General features: G+C 41.8%; 1 non-coding gene across 1 annotated transcript; it reads left to right on the plus strand.

Annotated features, from left to right (window-relative positions):
• Window positions 1-8,858: 8,858 nt before the first annotated feature.
• Window positions 8,859-9,011, plus strand: LOC126420185 (small nucleolar RNA snR44). Its single transcript, XR_007576047.1, has one exon. It is a non-coding gene; the product is annotated as a small nucleolar RNA snR44 (small nucleolar RNA).
• Window positions 9,012-18,702: the final 9,691 nt, after the last annotated feature.

Raw genomic sequence — 18,702 nt, forward strand, 5'->3', positions numbered from 1 at the left:
CATTACAGTTGTCTATGTTGAGGGTCAGTTGCCACTCCCTGCACCAAGTGCCTATCCACTGCAGATCTTCCTGCATTTCAATACAATTTTCTAATGCTGCAACTTCTCTGTATAGTAAAGCATCACCCACGAAAAGCCGCATGGAGCTTCTGACACTATCTACTAGGTCATTTATATATATTGTGAAAAGTAATGGTCCCATAACACTCCCCTGTGGCATGCCAGAGGTTACTTTAACGTCTGTAGACATCTCTCCATTGAGAACAACATGCTGTGTTCTGTTTGCTAAAAACTCTTCAATTCAGCCACTCAGCTGGTCTGATATTCTGTAGGCTCTTACTTTGTTTATCAGGTGACAGTGTGGAACTGTATCGAACGCCTTCCGGAAGTCAAGGAAAATAGCGTCTACCTGGGAGCCTGTATCTAATATTTTCTGGGTCTCATGAACAAATAAAGCGAGTTGGGTCTCACATGATCACTGTTTCCGGAATCCATGTTGATTCCTACAGAGTAGATTCTGGGTTTCCAGAAACGACATGATACGCGATCAAAAAACATGTTCTAAAATTCGACAACAGATTGACATCAGAGATATAGGTTTATAGTTTTGCGCATCTGCTGAATGACCCTTCTCGAAGACTGGGACTACCTGTGCTCTTTTCCAGTCCTTTGGAACCTTCCACTCCTCTAGGGACTTGCAGTACACAGTGTTAGAAGGGGGGCAAGTTCTTTCGTGTACTCTGTGTAGAATCGAATTGGTATCACCTCAGGTCCAGTGGACTTTCCTCTGTTGAGTGATTTCAGTTGCTTTTCTATTCCTTGGACACTTATTTTGATGTCAGCCATTTTTTTGTTTGTGCGAGGATTTAGAGAAGGAACTGCAGTGCGATCTTCCTCTGTGAAACTGCTTTGGAAAAAGGTGTTTAGTATTTCAGCTTTATGCGTGTCATCCTCTGTTTCAATGCCATCATCATCCCGAAGTATCTGGATATGCTGTTTCGAGCCACTTACTGATTTAACATAAGACCAGAACTTCCTAGGATTTTCTGTCAAGTCGGTACATAGAATTTTACTTTCGAATTCACTGAACGCTTCACACATAGCCCTGCTTATGCTAACTTTTACATCGTTTAGCTTCTGTTTGTCTGAGAGGTTTTGGCTGCGTTTAAACTTGCAGTGAAGCTCTCTTTGCTTTCACAGTAGTTTCCTAACTTTGTTGTTGAACCACAGTGGGTCTTTCCCATCCCTCACAGTTTTACTCGGCACGTACCTGTCTAAAACGCATTTTACGATTGCCTTGAACTTTTTCCATAAACACTTAACATTGTCAGTGTCGGGACAGAAATTTTCATTTTGATCTGTTAGGTAGTCTGAAATCTGCCTTCTATTACTCTTGCTAAATAGATAAACCTTCCTCCCTTTTTTTATATTCCTATTTACTTCCATATTAAGGGATGCTGCAACGGCCTTATGATCACTGATTCCCTGTTCTGCGCTTACAGAGTCGAAAAGTTTGGGTCTGTTTGTTATCAGTAGGTCCAAGATGTTATCTCCACGAGTCGGTTCTCTGTTTAATTGCTCGAGGTAATTTTCGGATAGTGCACTCAGTATAATGTCACTCGATGCTCTGTCCCTATCACCCGTCCTAAACATCTGAGTGTCCCAGTCTATAACTGGTAAATTGAAATCTCCACCTAAGACTATAACATGCTAAGAAGATTTATGTGAAATGTATTCCAGATTTTCTCTCAGTTGTTCTGCCACTAATGCTGCTGAGTCGGGAGGTCGGTAAAAGGAGCCAACCACTAACCTAGTTCGGTTGTTGAGTGTAACCCCCACCCATAATAATTCACAGGAACTATCCACTTCTACTTCACTACAGGATAAACTACTACTAACAGCGACAAACACGCCACCACCAGTTTCATGCAATCTATCCTTTCTAAATACCGCCTGTGCCTTTGTAAAAATTTCAGCAGATTTTATCTCTGCCTTCAGCCAGCTTTCCGTACCTATAACAATTTCAGCTTCAGTACTTTCTATCAGCACTTGAAGTTCCGGTACTTTACCAATGCAGCTTCAACAGTTTACAATTAAAATACCGATTGCTGCTTGGTCCCCGCATGTCCTGACTTTGCCCTGCACCCTTTGAGGTTGTTGTCCTTTCTGTACTTGCCCGAGGCCATCTAACCTAAAAAACTGCCCAGTCCACGCCACACAACCCCTGTTACCCATGTAGCCGCCTACTGCGTGTAGTGGACTCCTGACCTATCCAGTGGAACCTGAAACCCCACCACCCTATGGCGCAAGTTGAGGAATCTGCAGCCCACATGGCCGCAGAACCATCTCAGCCTCTGATTCAGACCCTCCACTCGGCTCTGTACCAAAGGTCCGCAGTCAGTCCTGTTGACGATGCTGCAGATGGTGAGCTCTGCTTTCATCCCACTAGCGAGACTGGCAGTCTTCACCAAATCAGATAGCCGCCGGAAGCCAGAGAGGATTTCCTCTGATCCATAGCAACACACATCACTGGTGCTGACATGAGCGACCACCTGCAGATGGGTGCACCCTGTACCCTTCATGGCATCCGGAAGGACCCTTTCCACATCTGGAATGACTCCCCCCGGTATGCACACGGAGTGCACATTGGTTTTCTTCCCCTCTCTTGCTGCCATACCACTAAGGGACCCCATTACGCACGTGACATTGGAGCTCCCAACTACCAGTAAGCCCACCCTCTGCGACCGCCCGGATCTTGCAGACTGAGGGGCAACCTCTGGAACAGGGCAAGCAGCCATGTCCGGCCAAAGATCAGTATCAGCCGGAGACAGAGCCTGAAACCAGTTCATCAGACAACCTGGAGAGTCCTTCCGTTCAGCCCTCCGGAATGTCTTTCGCCCTGCCACACCTTGAGATGACCTCCCACTCTACCACAGGTGAGCGGTCAGCCTCAATGTGGGCAGTATCCCGGGCAGCCACAGCCATAGTCCGGTTGAGGGATGCGTGGGACGAGCTGGCCGTCCCCGACAAACCCCCATCCGGACCCCCACAGTGATGCCCATTGGCAACAGCCTCAAGCTGTGTAACCGCAGCCCACACTGCCTGAAGCTGCGAGCGAAGGGATGCCAATTCAGCCCGCATCCGAACACAGCAGTTGCAGTCCCTATCCATGCTAAAAACTGTTGTGCAAAGAATGTCTGAACTAATCTACAGAGAGCACAACAATTCGACACAAAATTTGAACAGTTATTAAAATACAAGATTGCCTAGTAAATGCAGTGCTGCTCCTACTTGCGCACTGCTGACACACTGCTCGGCGACAAAGGAGACTACGCGATTTTACACTATTCAGGTACTAAAGCGCGATGCTATACTCTCAAATACTATAATATGCCAAAATTTATGAATTAAACAATGCAAGTATCCAAAAGCATGCAAAGAAATTGAGAAGTAAACTATGTAACAAATAAGTGAGCTAAGAGTATACGACTTGCTCCTGGCAGCTGCTTATCCAACAGCGGCAGGGAGCACAATATCATGGTGTCAGCAGCAGTGCTGCAAAATGGTTTGAGTCTTATCTATCTAACAGGAAACAAAGGGTGCTGTTGCAAAATACCTGTGCAGTAAGCAATCAGTTTTCATCTGATTGGGAATTGATTACATGTGGTGTTCCTTGAGGTTCCATCTTGGGTCCATTGCTTTTTCTTGTGTACATTAGTGACCTCTCGTGTGTTACATTGCTAAATGCTAAGTTGGTTTTGTTTGCAGATGATACAAACATTGCAATAAGCAGCAAGTCAAGTACAGATTTAGAAATATCTGCTAATCAAAATTTCACTGACATTGATAAATTTACTGTCATAAAAATTTGAGACCTACTATATGCAGTTCAGAACCTGTGAGAGATTTCCTTCCAGCATGTGTATAACATAAGAAGACATGCAGATCAAAGGGGTTGACAGTGTTAAATTTCTGGGATTACAGCTCGATAATATATTCTGTTGGGAAGGGCATACCACAGAATTGCTTAAGTGCCTAAACAAGTCTGTAGTTGCAGTGAGAATGATGTCAGATGTAGGAGGGGGGGAGGGGGGGGGGAATTGTACTTTGCTTACTTTCATTCTGTTATGTCATATGGGATCATATTCTGGGGTAACTCATCAAATCAAGCAAAAGTTTTTAGGGTGCAAAAGCATGTGATAAGAATCATTTGTGGTGTAAATTCAAGAACATCATGTAGAAAACTGTTCAAGGAACTTTGTATTCTAACCGCTATTTCTCAGTATATTTATTCCTTAATGAAATTTGTTGCAAGTAATATTTCTCTATTTTCAACCACTAGCTCAACACATAGTATCAATACTAGGAATAAGAGCAATCTACATAAAGACCTAAAGTCACTTATCTTGGTCCAAAAAGGGGTCCAATATTGCGGAACACACATTTTCATTAAATTGCCAGCAACCATTAAAAACTAGGTTTCAGATAAAGCACAGTTTAATCAGAGTTTAAAATACTTTTTGATAGTCAACTCCTTCTACCCTATAGATGAATATCTTAACAGGGACTGTTAAGCCAACTTAAGTAAAAATGTCTGTTAGATTTCAACTTAAATAAAAATGTCTGTTAGATTTCAGTTTTGACAGCACTTGACCACAACAGTCAAGATTAGGTATTTTGTGTATGATAAATTTATTAATAATGCATAACAATGTTTCATTCTGACAGTGTGTTAACTCTGTAACTATCAGCTGTTCCAATTTACCACATTGTATTCAACTATTTCGACAATCTCCTGACAAATGATCAGGGTGGTAAGTGTTATATTCAATTGTTTTATGTTTTTATGTTATACTTACTGACATGTTCCACACTCACAAGAATCATCTCAGTTTTTGGGTCTATGAAACGAAAACCGTATCTAAGCTAATCTAATCTTGAATTAAAACTGTATGCCAGACCAAGACTCAAAATCGGGACCTTTGCCTTTCGCAGGCAGGTGCTCTACCACTTGCCCGCCAAAAGCAAAGGCCCCGAGTTCGGGTCTCAGTCTGACACACAGTTTTAACCTGCTAGGAAGTTTCATATCAGCACGCACTCCACTGCAGAGTGAAAATCTCATTCTGGATTGTTCCTTACCGTAAAGAAGGCATGTCAAGTTGCAGACAGGATGACTAAAACACACTCATATGTAGCTTTCATTCATAGCCTTCATCAATAAACACACACACACACACACACACACACACACACACACACACACACACACACACACACACACACACAACTCCAGCATCTCTGGCTTGTGATGCTGGAGTTGGCAGTGTGTGTGTGTGTGTGTGTGTGTGTGTGTGTGTGTATGTGTGTGTGTGTGTATGTGCATGAGGTGTGCTTGCTTGCTTGTGTGTGGGGGGGGGGGGGTGGGGGGTGGGGGGGGGGGGGGGTGTCTTTATTGATGAAGGCTATGAATGACAGAAAGTTTGAGTGTCTTTTAATCGTGCCTGTCTGCAACTTGATGTGTCTTCTTTACGGTAAGAAGCAATCTATCTTTTCCTACATTGTTGATATTTCTACCTGGAATTTCCATTGTTTGAATCAGTATAAACGGATGTTATATGATGAGAAGTGTTGTAATGTGTTTTGTTCTGTGTTCTGTGAGTAACTAAATGAGTTCCTCTAGTGAGCCTTTTGCAAAGAAAATTAAGCAAGATGAAGATGTGATAAAAGCATGAATTGAAGTGGGTTTTCTTCTTGGAACAAAGCATTTCAAAGGTTTGCTTGTCATGGAAAATGAAATTATCATATGTCTCTCTATAGTAGGAAAAGGGCATTTGATAAAGATATCAACATGCAGTGTTCAATGTCTGAGAGTAAGTGCAGAGTCTTGAACCACAGGAAGCAATGGAGAAGATGATGTTATGGGTGACTGGTATCATCTTTCTACAACGCAAATGCACATGTGCATTAATACAGTTCTTTATTTACATGAAGTGTAAGTTTTTACTTAACTGAAATAGAGTCCATGTGTTATGATACAAGCTCATAAGTAATAGTCCTCTTGAAGACAATATTGGGAATCTTGCTATTACACTAATCTGATCACTATGTACTGTAATAGACTGAGTGAGTCAGTGACTCAGCCCCCACTGCAACCAACTGACAGTCGCCAAACTGGAGTGAGAGTCAGTGGGTCGGTGAGTGAGGCCCTCTGGTCAGTGGTGACATCCTAAATACTTGCTGTTGAGGGGGCGTTGGCGGCATGTTGCTTGCGGTGCAACTCTGGCCTCTCTTGTGTTAGAAGTGCTTGATCCAGCTGTTACTACTGATCTTCACACTGCGTCTTTGCCGTCCAGTATGCTGGTGACAACTTATGCCGGCACATCCCCCCCCCCCCCCCCCCCCCCCTCCCTGAAACGCTGCATTGTTGTTGTGTAGGGAAGATGTAAACATCAACGGAGAGGGAGGCAGGATGTTATATGTAAAGATGAGCCAGGAGCCATGACTGTGTAGGGCAGCGTACTCCCAACCATACACTGCCATCTGGCTTGAGAGGCAACAGGAACATCTTCCAGAAAATTGCTGCCACGGCACACTTCCAGGCCTGGGGCATGTCCTGGGGCAATGATGGTTGACAGCAACAATGACAGTGACACTGGATCCACGTCCGTCGGGTCAGCAAGTAGGGATGGCGGGTGCAGGAGCGCATTGTCCATGAGCTCCTCCTTGGGTGCCCCGGTGGCACTAGCAGGTGGCTGCGAAGGCCGCATGGTCCCACGAGGCCACGAATCTGGGGGAAGGAAAGCAGCAGAATCACGGGGCAAATGACACACGCCAATTTGGTTCTGGTGGCGGCACTGCAAATATCAGGACCTGCAACCAAGTACATGAAAGAGCCTATGCATTCCTGGATCACACCTCTTTCCCTGCACCCACAGAGCCATAGACCCTGAAAATAACAAAATTGTGTGTCATAAAGCAATACTTGTGAACCATTGGCGGCACTGGATGCTTGGTGGGTGTAGCAGCAAGTAGAGCAGCGTCCAATGGCAGCGGCCATGCAGAAGTTCCACCAGTGATGGTCCGTCTTGTGGGTGGGAGCGATAGAAGGCGAGAAAGAGTTGCAGCACCTATTCCCATGTGTGGGTGTTGCAAAGCATGTCCATCTGTTGTTTAAAAGTGCATACAAAGTGTTCTGCTTCTCCATTGGACTGGGCATGAAATGGAGTGCTTGTTAGATGACGAATGCCTTTTCATTCACAAAGCTGTTCAAAGTACTTCTGGCAAACCTTATATGCAAAATATGAAGTACAATGCTTTAATGGTGTTATGTGATGTGGTAGAAGCCATAGGTACCACAAATGCAAACTTGCTAAAAGAGTCATCTACTATGAGCTGAGTGTTCCAAAATGGTCCTGCAAAGTATATGTGCACTCATTGCCATGGCAATAGAGTGTTAGGTCAGGTGGAGAATGTCTGTGGCAAAGCAGATTGGTTTTCCATGCATACACAACACTGTGATGTCATCTGTTCAACGTGGGCATCCATGCCCTGCTGAGTACAGTGCTGTCACACTAACTGTTTAGTGCGAACAATTCACCAATGTCCTTGGTGGAGCAATTGCAACACATCCTTTTGGAACACTTTGGGAATAAAGCACATGCGTTTGTCCATTGTCATTTTGAGTGAGAATCACACTCTGTTGAACTGAAAGGTTATGTAAACATGCAAAATATCAGTGCAAAACTGAGTTATGGATACTGTTTAATGAATGAGGCCAAGATGTGCAAATGGTAATGCAACAAAATCTTGAGATCTGGCTCTGCTTCTGTGGCCTGTGTAATCTTTCTGTAGTGCAAAGGAAAAGATTCCAGCAATTCAGAGTTCTGCGCACTGATGCAACAGATGCATCAGAATCAGACTCTGGGCCAATCGGAAGGCAAGATAGGGTGTCTGAATTGCCATGCTTTGTCGTAGGACTGTACACAATATCATACTGATACTGCGAAAGCAACAAAGCCTAATGTCGCAATTTTTGAGCAGTGCATGTAGGAACCGGCTTTGACAAATGAAGCAAGGATGCAAAGGCTTGTGATCTGTCACTAAAAAGAATTTGCAACCACACAAATAGTGATGGAATTTGGTGACACCATACACAATAATGATGGTGTCTTTTTCTATTTGATAATAATTGCACTGAGGTTGAGTTGACATCAAGGCAAAAGCAACAGATCTGTTTTGTGCACCAGTTCTGTGCAGGGTCAAAATGATCTTAAAGTCAGTCACTAAGCAAAGCAGTTTTGGGTTTCTAAAATTCATCTTGACAATCTTCAGTCCACACAAAAGGTACACTTTTGTGATGCAATGGAGCCATGATCTGAGTGGCGTTCAGTATGAACTGAATGTAGTATGTCATCTTGCCTAGTACTGACTGCAGTTCAAGACACATTGCAAAGAACAGGCAGATTATGGATTGCAAGCAAATGAGACTGGAGGGGGTGCACACCCTGACTGTTTATCATATGACCTAAGTACTATAGTTCAGTTTGAAAAAAATCACACTTTTCAAGATGACACATGAGTCCTGCTTCTGATAACACTCGAAAAAGAGTATGCAAATTGGCAATGTGTTCCTCTGGTGTATGACCTGAGATGACAACATTGTCAAGATAGTTTGAACAAAATGGCACTTTTGCAGTCAGCTGTTCCAAGTAATGTTGAAATACGATGGGTGCGGAAGCACTGCCGAAGGGCAAATGCAAATACTTGAACAGTCTTAAGTGTGTATTTACAATAAACACTTTCTGTGATTTCCAGAATGAAATTTTCACTCTGCAGTGGAGTGTGTGCTGATATGAAACTTCCTGGCAGATTAAAACTGTGTTCCGGACCGAGACTCGAAATCAGTCCCGAGTTCGAGTCTCAGTCCGGCACACAGTTTTAATCTGCCAGGAAGTTTCACTTTCTGTGATTCTTCATCCAATGGAATTTGCAAGTAAGCATCCTCCAAATCTATTTTAGAAAAGTAATGTCCTGCACCAAGCCTGCCGATGAGTTCCTCAGGGCAAGATAATGGATAAGTGTCAACTACTATCTGCATGTTGACGGTAAACTTGAAGACAACACAAATGCAAATGCAACCAGAAGGCTTACGCAACAAAATGAGAGGACTTGCCCATTGACTAGCTTGAATGGGAGCAACTACACCATTATCACTACAAAGTTGGTAGCTTTTCCCATTCCTTCTGAAAATAATTCAGAAAATTCTTTAAGCAAGCCAGCTACACTCTCTTTCAGATTAACAGCAGTCACTGAAAGTACATTGTCGTGGATGCTAAGTCCAAACAAATCAAAGGCATCTAACTGAATATGTTCTCACTGTCTCTTGATTTCAACACAGTAAAATTCACTGTCCCAGTGTGAGATTTGTAAGCGGCAGGAAAACTACACTGTCCAAACTCTGGAATTTCCTGTCTGTTGTAAGTCTTGAGGTGCTTGCTAGATTTAGAAAGGCATGGTGAACCTAACTGTTTGTACATGGCATGACTAAGCAAAGTTACTGAGACACCTGTGTCTAACTGAAAGTTCACACAATGGCCAGCAATTCATAATGAGACAAATAGTTTCTTAGAATGTCATTGCACAGCAGTAGAGTGAGAAGCAGGCACAACCTAAATCTTGCTTTTGTCAGAAACTGTTGTCGGTTTTGAAAACACAGCATTCGTTGCATGTGCATGAGTCTGTTTTTTTCTGGGAGCAGTGGCATTTTTATGCCATTACAAACAAATTGCTTAGACATGGCCTTTTTTTCCACATGTGTAACAAGTTGGGTTATGCGATGAGCAATCCTGTCTTTTATGGCAAGCAAAATATCCAGAGCAAGACTTCAATAAATTCACAGGTCTGTTTACATATCTATGTTGCTTTGTATGTGCTCATTGTACTGGCTACTTGGGGTAGTCATGAACAAGGGATGACTTGACCCGACAAATCAGGGCTGGTCAAATTCATTGGTCACTATGGCAACCGAGTTGTATTGGTCTAAGATTTGCAATACTTGGGGGAAGTGATGGATCAGAGTACTTTAAGATTGTCCCCATATTCTACTATCTGGGACATGGAGTGCTATTGTATCACAAATCATTAAATCGCTGTAAAAGTTGCTACAACTAATTCTGTATACCACTGGCTTTTTCTGCAAGCAAAGGAACTAATACCTACACTGCAAGAGCCGAACTGGAAGATTGTCCTGCTGGAATTGCCCAAATCCACCAGACTGCACAATTGACATGAATGGATGCATGTGATTAGACAGGATGCTTGCGCATGTGTCACCTGTCAGACTCATATCTAGATGTATCAGGGGCCCCATGCTAAGTCCAAACAAATCAAAGGCATCCAACTGCACATGCCCCACACCATTACAGAGCCTCCACCAGCTTGAATAGTCCCCTGCTGACATGCAGGGTCCATGCATTTATGAGGTTGTCTCCTTACCCATACTTGTCCATCAACTCAAAACAATTTGAAATGAGACTCATCCGACCAGGCAACATGTTTCCAGTCATCAACAGTCCAATGTTGATGCTGACAGGCCCAGGCGAGGCCTAAAGTTTTGTGTCATGCAGTCATCAGGGTACTAGAGTAGGCCTTCAGCTTCAAAAGTCCATATCAATGATGTTTTGTTGAATGGTTCACATGCTGACACTTGTTGATGGCCCAGCATTTAAATCTGCAGCAATTTGCAGAAGGGTTGTGCTTATATCACATTGAATGATTCTCTTCAATCACCATTGGTCCTGTTCTTGCAGGATCTTTTTCTGGCCACATCAATGTTGGAGATTTGGTGTTTTACTGGATTCCTGATATTCATGGAACACTTGTGAAATGGTCGAAGAGGAAAATCCCCACATCATAGCTACCTCAGATGTGTTGTGTCCCATCGCTCGTGTGCTAACTATAACACCACATTCAAACTCACTTAAATCTTGATAACCTGCCACTGTAGCAAGAGCAACTGATCTAACAACTGTGCCAAACACTTGTTATCTTATATAGGCGTTGCCAACCGCAGGGCCATGTTCTGCCTGTTTATATATCTCTGTATTTGAATAAGCATGCCTATACCAATTTCTTTGGTGCTTCACTGTAGCTGCAGTTACTTGGACTTGCTGGTCATAGTACTGAGTTAATGCAGCTATTACTTGGTCATATGTGAGTTCATCGGGAGAGACGGTTGGGAACAGTTTTTGTATTAACCTGAACACTGGGGACCCCACAATCGGAAGGAGGTATTGTAACTTTACAGTACCTTGAACACAATGAACTTGACAATGTGTTTGGAACTAAGTCAGGTATTTGAGCTATTCCTCTTCTGTGTCCTGAAATTGCTGGAACTTTGATATACTGGTCAGTGGCACTTGTTGGGCTGTTTGTCTAGTCTGTTGTGCGGCTGATGCAGCTTGTGCAGTGAGTACTTGTTGTACCATCGTCAGTAGGGTAGCAGTTCTTTGATTCTGAAACTGAAGTTCGGTGAAAGCAGGGGGTTGGGGTTGTTTTGGGGAAGGAGACCAGACAGCGAGGTCATCGGTCTCATCGGAATAGGGAAGGACGGGGAAGGAAGTCGGCCGTGCCCTTTGATAGGAACCATCCCGGCATTTGCCTGGAGCGATTTAGGGAAATCACGGAAAACCTAAATCAGGATGGCCGGACGCGAGATTGAACCATCGTCCTCCCGAATGCGAGTCCAGTGGCTAACCACTGCGCCACCTCGCTCGGTTGTTTCTGAAACTGAAAAACTTGTGTTAGATCCATCACACTGATTATCTGTAGCTGAGATGCAGTGGCAGGGGGTGGGGAATTCATGGTTTACACAAATATCTTATAGCAAAAAGCAAGCGAAGCATCCGAAAAGAGAAATTTGATTAGTTCTGCAGCTCCCCTCCTGGAATACAAGCAAGAACACAACAACAAAGTATCAATTAGAAAAATGATTACTCCTGAAAGCTAAAACACAAGAGAAGCAAGCAAAATCTTTGTCCAAGTTGATTAACTTCAATCAATGAATTATCTTCATTACTACAGTAGAGTCTTGTACCTTGGGAAGCAAAGGAAAGGATGTTATTATGGGTGTCCGGTATCCTCCTTCTAAAACTAAATGCACACGCACACGTGAATTAATATGATTCTTTATTTACATGAACTGTAAGTTTTTACTTAATTGGAATAGGGTCTATGTGTAGTGGTAAACGCTCATTAATATTAGTCCTCTTGAAGACAATATCAGGAATCTTGCCATTACACTAATGTGATCACTATGTACTGTCATATCCTGAGTGAGTCAGTGACTGAGTCTGCACTGCAACTAACTGACAGAGGAGCCAAACTGGAGTGTGAGTCAGTGAGTGAGGCCCTCCAGTCAGCAGCGGCGGCCTAAATACTTGCTGTAGAGAGGATGTTGGCAGCTTATTGCTTGCGATGTGGCTCTGGCCTCTCTCGTGATAGGTGCACTTCATCCAGTGGCTACTGTCAGTCTTTGCATTACATCTTTGCTGACCTGTGTGCTGCCGACAGGTTATGCCAGCACAATATGGAGGAAGAAATGAAGTCTGCAAGATAAGCTCTGCTGAGAATGTCATCTCTTCACTCCTTTATCTCATTGTGCAGAGTTAGCAATCCATGGTCACACAGATGAAAATTCTAATTATAGTGGATTGTTAGAGTTAGTCATCAAAGATAACACTGATTTGTCCTGTTGACTTGGGCAGATAAATTACAGATGGATTTCACATGTCGTAACAAATGAAGTAGGTTCTATTGTGCCTAATGAAGTTTTACACAGTTTGATAAAGTTTGTAAAATATTGCCAATATTATTCCATGTTAATGGATGAAACTAGCAACATATGTCAACATGAGCAAGTTTCAGTTTCCTTTCAATGTGTCAGCCATGATAATTTTCAAATTAATTAATTATTTTTAGATGTCTGTAATAATGAATCTACTACAGTTGTAGTATAAAACAATGGGTGTTCTCACTCATTTTTCTAGAGCTATCAGTTCCTGCAGAAGTATTGCTACTGTTGTTGTTGTTGTTGTTGTTGTTGTCTTCAGACCTGAGACTGGTTTGATGCAGCTCTCCATGCTACCCTATCCTGTGCAAGCTTCTTCATCTCTGAGTACTTACTGCAACCTACATTCTTCTGAATCTGCTTAGTGTATTCATCTCTTGGTCTCCCTCTACAATGTTTACCCTCCAAGCTGCCCTCCAATGCTAAATTTGTGATCCCTTGATGCTTCAGTACATGTCCTACCAACCGGTCCCTTCTTCTTGTCAAGTTGTGCCACAAATTCCTCTTCTCCCCAATTATATTCAATACCTCCTCATTAGTTATGTGATCTACCCATCTAATCTTCAGCATTCTTCTGTAGCACCACATTTCGAAAGCTTCTGTTCTCTTCTTGTCCAAACTATTTATCGTCCATGTTTCACTTCCATACATGGCTACACTCCATACAAATACTATCAGAAACGACTTCCTGACACTTAAATCTATACTCGATGTTAACAAATTTCTCTTCTTCAGAAACGCTTTCCTTACCATTGCCAGTCTACATTTTATATCTTCTCTACTTCGACCATCATAAATTATTTTGCTCCCCAAATTGCAAAACTCCTTTACTACTTTAAGTGTCTCATTTCTCAATCTAATTCCCTCAGCATCACCTGACTTAATTCGACTACATTCCATTATCCTCATTTTGCTTTTGTTGGTGTTCATCTTTTATCCTCCTTTCAAGACACTGCCCATTCCGTTCAACTGCTCTTCCAAGTCCTTTGCTGTCTCTGACAGAATTACAATGTCATCGGCGAACATCAACATTTTTATTTCTTCTCCATGGACTTTAATACCTACTCCAAATTTTTCTTTTGTTTCCTTTACTGCTTGCTCAATATACAGATTGAATAACATCGGGGACAGGCTACAACCCTGTCTCACTCCCTTCCCAACTGCTGCTTCCCTTTGATGCCCCTCAACTCTTATAACTGCCATCTGGTTTCTGTACAAATTGTAAATAGCCTTTCCCTCCCTGTATTTTACCCCTGCCACCTTTAGAATTTGAAAGAGAGTATTCCAGTCAACATTGTCAAAAGCTTTCTCTAAGTCCACAAATGCTAGAAGCGTAGGTTTGCCTTTTCTTAATCTATTTTCTAAGATAAGTCATAGGGTCAGTATTGCCTCACCTGTTCCAACATTTCTGCGGAATCCAAACTGATCTTCGCCGAGGTTGGCTTCTACCAGTTTTTCCATTCGTCTGTAAAGAATTTGCGTTAGTATTTTGCAGCTGTGACTTATTAAACTGATAGTTCGGTAATTTTCACATCTGTCAACACCTGCTTTCTTTGGGATAGGAATTATTATATTCTTCTCGAAGTCTGAGGGTATTTCACCTGTTTCATACATCTTGCTCACCAGATGGTAGAGTTTTGTCACGACTGGCTCTCCCAAGGCCATCAGTAATTCTAATGGAATGTTGTCTACTCCCGCGGCCTTGTTTCGACTCAGGTCTTTCAGTACTCTGTCAAACTCTTCACGCAGTATCGTATCTCCAATTTCATCTTCATCTACATCCTCTTCCATTTCCATAATATTGTCCTCAAGTACATCGCCCTTGTATAGACCCTCTATATACTCCCACCTTTCTGCTTTCCCTTCTTTGATTAGAACTGAGTTTCCATCTGAGCTCTTGATATTCATACAAGTGGCTCTCTTTTCTCCAAAGGTCTCTTTAATTTTCCTGTAGGCAGTATCTGTCTTACCCCTAGTGAGATTAGCCTCTACATCCTTACATTTGTCCTCTAGCCATCCCTGCTTAGCCATTTTACACTTCCTGTCAATCTCATTTTTGAGACGTTTGTATTCCTTTTTTTCTGCTTCATTTACTGCATTTTTATATCTTCTCCTTTCATCAATTAAATTCAATATTCCTTCTGTTACCCAAGGATTTCTATTAGCCCTCGTCTTTTTACCTACTTGATACTCTGCTGCCTTCACTACTTCATCCCTCAGAGCTACCCATTCTTCTTCTACTGTATTTCTTTCCCCCATTCCTGTCAATTGTTCCCTTATGCTCTCCCTGAAACTCTGTACAACTTCTGGTTTAATCAGTTTATCCAGGTCCCATCTCCTTCAGTTTTAATCCACAGTTCTTAACCAATAGATTGTGGTCAGAGTCCACATCTGCCCCTGGAAATGTCTTACAATTTAAAACCTGGTTCCTAAATCTCTGTCTTACCATTATATAATCTATCTGATACCTTCTAGTATCTCCAGGATTCTTCCATGTATACAACCTTCTTTTATGATTCTTGAACCAAGTGTTAGCTATGATTAAGTTATGCTCTGTGCAAAATTCTACCAGATGGCTTCCTCTTTCATTTCCCTCCCTCATTCCATATTCACCCATTATGTTTCCTTCTCTCTCTTTTCCTACTCTCGAATTCCAGTCGCCCATGACTATTAAATTTTCGTCTCCCTTCATCACCTGAATAATTTCTTTTATCTCATCATACATTTCATCAATTTCTTCATCATTTGCAGAGCTGGTTGGCATATAAACTTGTACTACTGTAGTAGGCATGGGCTTCGTGTCTATCTTGGCCACAATAATGCATTCACTATGCTGTTGGTAGTAGCTTACCTGCACTCCTATTTTTTTATTCATTATTAAACCTACTCCTGCATTACCCCTATTTGATTTTGTATTTATAACCCTGTTTCACCCGACCAAGTCTTGTTCCTCCCGCCACTGAACTTCACTAATTACCACTGTATCTAACTTCAACCTATCCATTTCCCTTTTCAAATTTTCTAACCTACCTGCCCGATTAAGGGATCTGACATTCCACGCTCCGATCCGTAGAATGCCAGTTTTCTTTCTCCTGATAACGACGTCCTCTTGAGTAGCCCCCCCCCCCCACCCCCCCCCACCCCACCCCCCCTCCAGAGATCCGAATGGGGGGCTATTTTACCTCTGGAATATTTTACCCAAGAGGACGCCATCATCATTTAACCATACAGTAAAGTTGCATGCCCTTGGGAAAAATTACGGTTGTAGTTTCACCTCGCTTTCAGCCGTTCGCAGTACCAGCACAACAAGGCCATTTTGGTTAGTGTTGCAAGGTCATATCAGTCAATCATCCAGACTGTTGCCCCCTGCAACTACTGGAAAGGCTGCTGCCCCTCTTCAGGAACCACATGTTTGTCTGGCCTCTCAACAGATACCCCTCCGTTGTGGTTGCACCTACAGTACGGCCATCTGCATTGCTGAGGCACGCAAGCCGCCCCACCAACGGCAAGGTCCATGGTTCATTGGGGTAGCGTATTGCTACTAGCAAGTGGTAAATATAACTGATGCTTTTTCTGGGTTGCAAGCAAAAATTGGAGAAATTAAGCCACGAATTCTGCATGTTCACTATTTGGTCCATTCTTTGAACCTTGTGAGCAAAGAGGCAATGCAAAATGTGACTATGGTGAGAGGCTACCTTTCAAATGTGAATCAAGTGACCAATTTTGTATGCAGGTCCCCCAAGCGACTAGCAATATATAAGTCTCTGCAAGCTGCCCAAGGTGCTAGCTTTTTCTCATTCAGTAGCTCTTCAGCCCTTTGTCTTGTCATGTGCTGTTGTAGAATAAGTTTGTCAAAAATTATTTTCCAGAGTTGTGAACACAAGTTGAGCTTGAATAATATGATGCCAATGCTGAAGCTAAAGGTTTCATAAATTTTCTGTTTTCTTTCAAATTTATTTTTGTCACTACGCTTCTTACTAAAATTTTAGTGTTATCTGAAATTTTGAATGCTTTTCTGCAGAATTCCTTTCTACTGCTCCAAAAAGCCATGAACAACATTAATGACATCTGAGATGTTGTGAAGTTATCTTGAACTGGTGAACGTTTCCATGAAATATAGAGCTCTTCTTGGAACTTACAAAAAACTTTGATGCTGAAGATCCAATTCTCGAAAACTTCATGATATCATAGTATCCTAAGCTTTTGCCAGCCCCTGTGATTATTACCAGAAAATTTATTTTGCAGTTTTAGTGGTTCAGTGTTTCAAGGATTGATTTTCTAAAGCTGCTATAACTCACTTCAAAGATACAGAAACATCATATCTTTCCAAAATTACAGGTTGCAGTTATGTAATAGAATTTTATAAGGATCACTTCGACTTAAAAAGATTAACTTTGCACAGAAATATGATATTAGATACGTGTAAATATAAAAATTATTTTTTTAGATATATGGAAGGCGTGGTCTGCTTCTTTTCCTCAAATATGCACATCGTCAAACTGATTCCAGAGATGATGAAACTGATAAAGATCACTTTGACATTACCAGTTTCTCCATGTACAGCAGAACATTCTTTCTCCACTCTTAGAAGATTAAAAACTTACCTGTGCAATTGAACGACAATGCTGTCATACATATCAATAAAAAAAAGAGGCAAAAATCTTGAACCTTGATTGTGGCAAACAGTATCAAAAGATCCTTGTTTGTAGGAACACATTGTTTATGATTGGGAATTATGTTACACAAAGATCTGAAAAATAAGGTAATTCTATGTGGATTGTGGATTGCTTTTTGTATTAATTAATTAGTGTGGAAAAAGGACACAATAACCAATAGTCTGTTTACCTTTATCAGGCATTGCTCATTCAAAAATACCTGAAACTGGATTTTCAGGAGGGTTGGCCTTCAACCTCTGTGAACTGTGATTGAGAGCACCCACATTGGTCATCAAAAGCTGGCACCCCTAGCCAAGTAGCACTGTTTTTGTTTTCTGTATAGCAGCTTCCTTCTTATGTCCTGTCAATCTACCAAAACTATCTCTCACTAACATTTCTATCCACTCTGTTAGTTTGTAGTCACAAGGAAATTATGTTAAACAGATGCAATCTATTCTTTGTCAGTATCCTGTCCTGGAGTTTCCATCGTTTGGAACCTATCCTTTTGAATTTTAAATTAATTTCACAATTGTGTTTTCTTATTAGTTATATTTCTAGCTGAAATGATAAATAGTTTGCACTGTGGCAGTGTTTTATATGGTTTGTTAGTGACTTTTGGTGGGTTATTTGGGCCACATTCAAATAATTATTACATTGTGGTTAAATAAGTTGTAATTATGGTAAAATTATTTAACAGGAAGACAAATGGGCTCATACTTGTTGTTTCTGCAATCATGTCATAACTGAATTTTATCCATAGTGGATGCAGTTGAACTCCATATCAGTTCTGTTACAGGGGCAGAATGATAACTGCCACCAGTCACTATAGAAGGTGACCTCATATAACACACAACCAATTTGGGCTTGTGCTCATCATCAGGGGTTTACATTCATTTACAGGTTTTCACACTCAATGTTAGAGTTCACTGTTTAAATAAAAAGCAAGTAAAGTGATGATGACTAAGTAGACGCGGCTGAAGCAACTGGAATGTCTATTTAGTCATCATACATTATTTGCTTTTTATTTAAACAGTAAGCTACAACAGTGGGTGTGGAAAAAGGTAAGAATGTAAACCACCTGAAATGGGCACAAGCCTGAAACTGGTCATGTGTTAAATAAAATCACCTTCTAAAGTGACTGATAGCAGTTATTATTTTACACCCTAGTAATGTCATAGATGTAAATCCTCTGGATAAATA

The sequence above is a fragment of the Schistocerca serialis genome, chromosome 9 (assembly GCF_023864345.2).
Source record: "Schistocerca serialis cubense isolate TAMUIC-IGC-003099 chromosome 9, iqSchSeri2.2, whole genome shotgun sequence".
Lineage (NCBI taxonomy): Eukaryota > Metazoa > Arthropoda > Insecta > Orthoptera > Acrididae > Schistocerca > Schistocerca serialis.